We start from the raw sequence: 7,991 nt of genomic DNA on the forward strand, positions 1-7,991 counted from the left end.
GAGTTACAAAAGGCGCATTGGCAGTTAAATAGTTTACCTGTCACAACTACGACCAATTGGTCATGTCATGTGGAATTAGGTACGCCAATTTTACCTTTAAAGAATTAAAATTGTACTCTCAATCATTTTACTGCTCGCTTTGAAATACCCGATGATGGGCTAAAAATACACAAAAGCACTGCTTGATAAAAAATAATAATTAAGTAAATAATTCATGAAAACCATAAGTAGCTAGGTTTTCTGCTATTTTCAACAGTTCCAGTTTATTGCGGTCTCTTATAGCTTCTCTAGTTGATATGTAAAGGTATACCTTGCGCTTAAATTCAAATATTTAGTTGTGTTTACTTTGCAGAAACGTTTAATCATTCATATTTAATTTTGCCAACAAAGTGTTTACTTTAAATGTTTGCATTTCTAATTTACGCCTGCTTATTAAAATCTGATTTTAAGTATTAGGAACCTAAATAAATACTTTAGAACCATGATATTATAAGTGGTTTTCATGAGTACATAGGCCATAGGCTTGAGTGGATTATACCGATCCTCGCCTTATAATTATACCTACAGCCTTCGATATAATGATAATATAGAGGCAGAGAGCGTTTATTTTAGTTTCCTTCCAAACTATTGCCATTGTGGCTAGGCTTCCAAATTTTACTTGCGTCTATTAACTCGCGTCTGTACGTAGGTACTTCTTTAGATACCTGAGGAATCAGTCACTTTGGAAGTTTATTTTGTTTGGAAAAATATAAATCGCAATGGCTCAATGACGAAAAATAAGCACGAAGACTATGTATAGCAAAGTTGTATACTAGTATCGTGGATTTTATGTCATAAGTTACGATAATTATAAGTCACAACCTTGATGGGATGGCAACTGTAACATTTACCACATTTTTATTAATAATATATTTAACAAAATTCAATACACAGACTCGGCAATTATAGATAGGTAAAGAGATATTTAGAATTAATGAGTTTGGCAGCATCATTGGACGAATTTATTGTCGATCTCGCGGCGATCTAAACCGGCCGAATGTTCCACAGTTGGCATCAGGCGACTTACAATACATGTTTGTTTTATGTATAAATCACTTAGTTTACAATTTCTAATAACAAGTTACGATTGTAATATACTTAAAAACCAACTGCGACAGTCGCGCTTAATACTGACTTCACATTTGTACATACCTTCTTAATATTATTATGTGGCATATTTAACATGGTGTCCTGTGAAAATAGTATTTTCTCAAACATGGTATGAAATATTGATGTTATGTGCCTTATAATTGGCAGCGAAGTATGACGTTGGGTGCGGCTAGGACGATTGATAGATAATGGAATTTCATACAAACCTTGCAGGCCGAGGCCGGCAAAGTCTTCTTTTTTAATTTCCAAACACAGATAATTGTGACATAACATCCAGGTATTTAGCCAATTAAAAAAAACTATAAGGGGCTTTATAGACGTGCCGACTGCAACTGGTACGGGCCCTAGACAATATTTGATTTTGGGTGCGTTTTCATACAAAAAAAATTTTTTCGATTTTTTTAAAGTTTTTTTTTTATTTTTTGTTTTTTTATAGGCGTATACGGGGCATTAAAGGGGAACGAAAATTCGATTATTTTTGCGCTACGACGTACCGTTTAGGAGATACAGCCATCCAAAGTTACTATTTTCAGTAGACTTTATTTATTTCATACCATGTTTGAGAAAAGCACTATACATACCTCGGCGGGAAATGGGGTTGCCCGCCTCAGACCTATCGCTTTTAACACCTACTATGATAAATTAAAGTATGTGAAAAAAATGCATTTTATTCATTTTAGACATTATGTTTCTTAGAGATATTTACTGCTTAAGACCTACACAAACGATATCTGAATAGAAATAGTGTAAGTTTATTTTTTCAAAACAACCGGGTTCGATTCCCCAGCTGGGTACACTTTTTTTTTTAATTGTATGAATGCAGTTTTTCTTTTTATCAAAATCGGTGACATGGTTCCTAAGAACAAATCTTCGTATGTCTTACAGTTTCAGACTTTCCCATACTGACCGATTTGAATGGGCCATCCTGTATAATAATATACAAATACTTATTTACATAGAAAACATCCATGACTCAGGAACAAATAAATGCCCTTGCCGGAATTCGAACCCGGGACCGGGACCGCGGCGTAGCAGGCAGGGTCACTGCGCGCTAGGCCAGACCGGTCGTCAAAAGATGAGCAGGATGATTTTTATGGGATAATTAATTGTTTATTTCGTGAACCGATTTTGACCATATTAGTTTATTTCAAATCGGTGAAAATACTTCATTGTTATTCTGTAGACATTACAGGTACCCGCAACGGTGGTTAAACTGAAAATGTAAATCTGACAGGTTTTTTATTAATAAAATAAAAGTTTTCAAGATACGTATAATTACCATTTTATTTTTCCTGTAATATTTATTATAATAGCCATGTTTGATAAAATTTCATGACTTTTCGTTGGTGCACTACGGAGATAAAGGGGGGGGGGGGCGCTATTTTTTTACGGTTTCCTTCAAAAAACATTTTTTTCCACAACAAAGAAAATTAAAAAAAAATTGATATGTACAGTTTAAGCTTTTTCTAATGATGCCCCACTTGATTTGACGTAGTCACGTGACATTTATAGATTGCCCCCTTTTCAATACATTAAAAAAAATCTTTCAATTTGTAGAGGTTAATCATGTTCCTAAGTATTCCAAATTTCAAAGCGGTAGCATAAGTAGTTCTCGACTTTCTTAAGATATTTCGTAATGTGACAAACAGACAGACAGAGTCGCACCATAAGGGTTCCTTTTGTACCTTTTTGGTACGGTACCCTAAAAAGAAATTTGTAGGTATCATCAGTGTAGTTCTGATAGTATTTAATAGGTGGCGCTAAAAAATTGAGGTACGATTCTTAGTACCAAGCAGGGATCGGATACCGGTATTTTTTTCGGAACGGTTCCGTACGTTGACCCGAGAACTTTACTTTAGCGTTTCTGGTTCCATTAACCGGTATTCTTTTTCGTTCAGTGAACGAACGTTTATGAGTGAGAACTGTTCCGAAGAACAGAATTAAATGATACGTTCTTTAAAGAACAGTTCGCGGGAACGGAATTAAATGATACGTTCTTTAAAGAACAGTTCGCAGGAACGAAATTATTTCGGTTTTTCTATTTCCAAGAATTTGAACGAACAGTGCAAGCGGTGTCGGCCACGGCCATCACTTAAGTAACTTTAGTTTGATTTGAGACTAGCGGTGAGTAAACGTGGCGTCGAACGAAACAAATACGTCGAAAACATTCTGCACCACAACCACAATGAAGTAAGTTTTTTTCTTTTAACTTAGTGCTTTCAATTTTACCGATTTTAAAATTTAAGTAATGTCACGACGCTTAAGTATTTATTTACAGGCAATCGTACAGTCCAAGGTCAAATAAGGACGGGACGCCGCTATTAGCAAGAGCGAGCGTCCTTATTTGACCTTGGTACGGTCATCTCAGGTGTGTGTGTGTGTATGTGTGTGTGTGTGTGTGTGTGTGTGTGTGTGTGTGTGTGTGTGTGTGTGTGTGTGTGTGTGTGTGTGTGTGTGTGTGTGTGTGTGCGTGTGCGTGTGCGTGTGCGTGTGCGTGTGCGTGTGCGTGTGCGTGTGCGTGTGCGTGTGCGTGTGTACAATATACACTACTTTCCCATTAATTGTGTCGTTGGTACTGTAGATAGTCAATTACCATAGAAATTACATCAGCTACTATCAACAATGGACCTTTAGGGTCAGTTGCACCAAACCGTCTGTCACCGTTAAAGCATTCGTTAAATTTTATTGTATGGACAGTTCCATAGGCGTCTGCTGCGTGACGATGATGTGTGTGTCAAATGTGGTTGATGCAACGGGCCCTTAGTCTAAAAACGTCACAATGAAAGATGTGAAATGTGCAATTAGTCACAAAAATAAATTGTTTTTAGTATTCAACACTCCCGTGTCCCAGAACTCGAAGAATCCCAATTTATCCAATGTTCTTATACTGCTGCGAGTGAAAGGGGCACTAATGATGATATTTATGACTTGATCGATGCACAGAATGAGCCACTGAGTAAGTACTTACCTATACTAAACCTTCATAAACCTAAATACTGAAACTCTGCCCGGTGGTTCGGTGTTAGGGCTTGCAATTATCCGTCCAATTCGAAATCCGGATGATTCGACTCGATATTTGAAAATCCGGATATTCGGATAAAATGGATATTTCGAATATTTTTTATTTTATTTAATAAATCTCATAATTAGTAACATAATTATGTACTACGATACGAAAAACACGTCGTAGGAAATTGTTATTTTATAATCAGGCTTGAGCTGTTGTTCGTAACCTTAATGTTAGGTTAGGTTACTTAGTTAATTCATTCTTGCCTTTTTTAGGGTTCCGTAGTCAACTAGGAACCCTTATAGCTTCGCCATGTCTGTCTGTCCGTCCGTCCGTCCGTCCGTCCGTCCGTCCGTCCGTCCGTCCGCGGATAATCTCAGTAACCGTAAGCACTAGAAAGCTGAAATTTGGTAGCAATATGTATATCAATCACGCCAACAAAGTGCAAAAATAAAAAATGGAAAAAAATGTTTTATTAGGGTACCACCCCACTGAGCATGAAACTTACAATAACTTGCAGTAAGTTTACATACCTCACATTTGTAAGTTTAGAACGTAAAGTCGAAAAAATATGACAACAACATTCAACTTATTGGTAATTTGAACCTTTCAGAAAATTACTAATACTATATTACTATAACATGACAAATGAAAACTGATATTATAATATTGCGAGGATGTTTTGATCACAAGTTATTTAAATGTTCATTTATTACATTGCTGCAACAAGGTATTAGTTATGTTATATACGCAACGTTACGGCAACATTAACTTTGAAACATCAAGTTTTCGATATTACCTCAATGTCTAAACTTAAAGTTTCCCAAATGTTCAAAATCAATATTACTGCAATTGACCACTTGAAATATTGGTTTTATGCAGTTGCTGTAATATCACAAATTAACATTTCCGCCAATAAAACCTTTTGATAGAACTGGTATTTTTTTTTGTAACATTACACATTACTTATAAATACAATGTCACAGCAATTGTTTTTTTTAAGAATTAATTTCTCAATGTTGCACCAATTTGTAATAATTATGTTTATAAAACATTTAACATCAACATTACAGTCATTGACCGTTTTAAATATATTTTTTATAATTTAGCTGCGTTATCACAAAATGATCTCTCCTTCAACGATATAACCCGTATCAACTTTGGTGCCATGGAAACTAGGCAGAACCCTAGTACCTATGGGACGCGACATGCGTAGATACGTTCGCGCAGTCCCATATCCAGGCGACCCGCACTCAGGCTGGTGGTGCAGCTGACCAGGCCCAGATTCTCAAGCGCCGTAAATACTTACTCGTTCTTGACGAAGGACTACGAGTTTGCGGCACTTGATGCTATGGAGACACTGGGTCCTTGGTCGGCAGACATGAAAGCCTTTTGGGACCTCTGTCGGCACGGCTCATTGACTCCACAGGAGACCCCAGAGCTGGAGCATATTTCTCTCAACGTATCGCTCTGGCAATACAGAGAGGAATTGCCGCCAGCATACTTATAATGGGCACCATGCCGCAGGCGGAACTTTTAGATGGAATTTTCTTTTTATAATTGGTTTTAAATTTAACCCTTAAATGCATGAATTTTTCTTTTAACGAGATATGAATATATGTGAATGGTTTTCTGACTGTAGGAAAAATAATAAAAAAATATTTAATACCTACTGATTTTAATACCAAATCAGTGTTAGAAGTTAAATAGGCCAAAACTTATTTATATAAATATATAATTATTGGCAAGTTTTATTTGTAAAGTTTTACTACTATTAGAAAGGTATACTATTTCTGAAACCCATGTGATATAATGTTTAAACATAAACTAATTACTAACTCCGAAAAATCTGCCTAAATCACATACTAAAAATCGCCACCATCCTGTTTTCTCACACTTTTCCGCTATTTCATCTTTATCCTTAAATAATAAATAGTAAATCATAATATTATTGAATTTATTTAATAACAATAAATACTGAATAATAATTAAGCTGTACATAGTAGTTCAATGGCTATAAATGTGATTTTGGATATCTACATATTGAACCACAGGCCATCAAATGTGTGATACATCACCATACATTTAAGGGTTAAGTAGTTATTTCTAGGTATTTTTTTTAGGTTTCATATTGTTATTCTTTCAAATCGTTCACCATTAAATAAAGTTTTTATTTAAAAGAAAAACGTCCAACAAAAAGAAATCTGTGAAGAACGTCCTATAATATTTAACTCTGGCTGTCCCCAACTGTACTTGCATGCATAATGTTTTTGCTACCAATTTGTAAATTTGAATAACTATAAGGTAGGGTTGATTTTAATGATATTGAAAGCCATCTAGTCAGTATATTTAGAAGAGATGCAATCATTTATACAAATAAAACAAAAATATAGGTATTTCATAAAATATTCAGAATACACTCAACATTAATCACATAGGCATTTTTTTTATACAAAATCTGTGGTTGATCAATTGCAGTGAATTTTAACTCTTCTATTTGTGACAGTTCTATCTGATTATTATAAAAAAATAACTCTTGTCGGGGTGGCTCACTCCACATTTCTTTCATACATTCCGGCGGCTAAGAGTTCCCGGCCCATAGTTTGATGACCTTCTCGCTTCGCAATAGAACTCAATGTCACATGCAGTCCGTTGACAGGTTGTTGACTGTGAGCCTTCTGTACTTGTTCTTTTATATATTATGTGCTCTGGTTTTTGGTGGACATACAGGTGCTTCTTCGGCTACACAGGATGGTGAAGTTACCAATACTGAAACAGGTATAAAATTCAATGTAGAATAATATTGTTAACTTCCTTGATATGTTACACACATTATTAAGTACATACCACTTAGATTCATCTGCATTATTGCAATCATGTGAAGGGTATTTGTGCAAAATGCAAGTAACTGAAACAGAAGAATATGAATACATTAGTAAATAAAAAATATATAAAACGTTATTCACAGTTAACATAGAGGTAGAAAAAAACTGTTACATAGAAAGTCTGAATTTAATGTTGTATTGTATGTTATTAATTAATCCATACTAATATTATAAATGGGAAAGTGTGTGTCTGTTTGTTTGTCCGTCCTTCACTGCAAAACGGAGCGACGAATTGTCGTAATTTTTTAAGTGGAGATAGTTGAAAGGATGGAGACTGTCATAGGCTACTTTTGTCTATTTCTAAAAGCTAGTTTGTAAATAAATCTAAGCAATAATTTATAAACATACCTACTGTCTTTGGCAGACTGTCACTCATTCTCACTGGGAGTCAAAACAGGTGCTGCACTGAGGCTTCAGCCCTCCTGTGCTGTTGTGGTTGTTTACGTAAGTATAGGAAAACATGTGTTAAATTTGTCAACTAATATGTTAAGTAGTGATTGCGCGAGCCTGTGACAATCGTGCCTCGAGCGTTCTACCACCGCAGCCCAGTCCACTGATATATACTAATAATACTCTTTGCCACTGATTCAAGCGCATTGGCAAACTGAAGTTCAAAAGAAACACGCACACGCTAAAAATGCCCAATAAAAGTCAACCGAACGGTTGCTAAAACTTTCTAAGTTTCTAGTTTCTTTGACATTTGCATTAAGCTAGAAACAAATTATGGGACGCGTCATACGGACGTGGCTGACGACCGCGACATGCAGTCTTAAAACATCTGGCGGCCAGGTTTTATGTCTGAAACCAAACGCTCAAGGCCATGTCCATGGCTTACGTTACGTCCGATAGTTTGCACAATTCCGAGTATATTCATTATCTTATAGATCTACAATGTAGACGCCACTGTAGATTCTACATCGCAGCAGTGGCCATGCGTCCGCGGACGCGTC

The 7,991-nt window shown here is 35.8% G+C and overlaps 1 long non-coding RNA gene across 1 annotated transcript; it reads right to left on the reverse strand.

Moving 5' to 3' along the window:
* Positions 1 to 6,496: 6,496 nt before the first annotated feature.
* On the reverse strand, positions 6,497 to 7,059 carry LOC125241230. The gene is made up of 2 exons (XR_007178726.1): positions 7,004 to 7,059; positions 6,497 to 6,925 (listed from the first exon to the last, which is right to left on the reverse strand). It is a non-coding gene; the product is annotated as an uncharacterized LOC125241230 (long non-coding RNA).
* Between the last annotated feature and the right edge of the window lie 932 nt (positions 7,060 to 7,991).

This window comes from Leguminivora glycinivorella, chromosome Z, assembly GCF_023078275.1.
Source record: "Leguminivora glycinivorella isolate SPB_JAAS2020 chromosome Z, LegGlyc_1.1, whole genome shotgun sequence".
Lineage (NCBI taxonomy): Eukaryota > Metazoa > Arthropoda > Insecta > Lepidoptera > Tortricidae > Leguminivora > Leguminivora glycinivorella.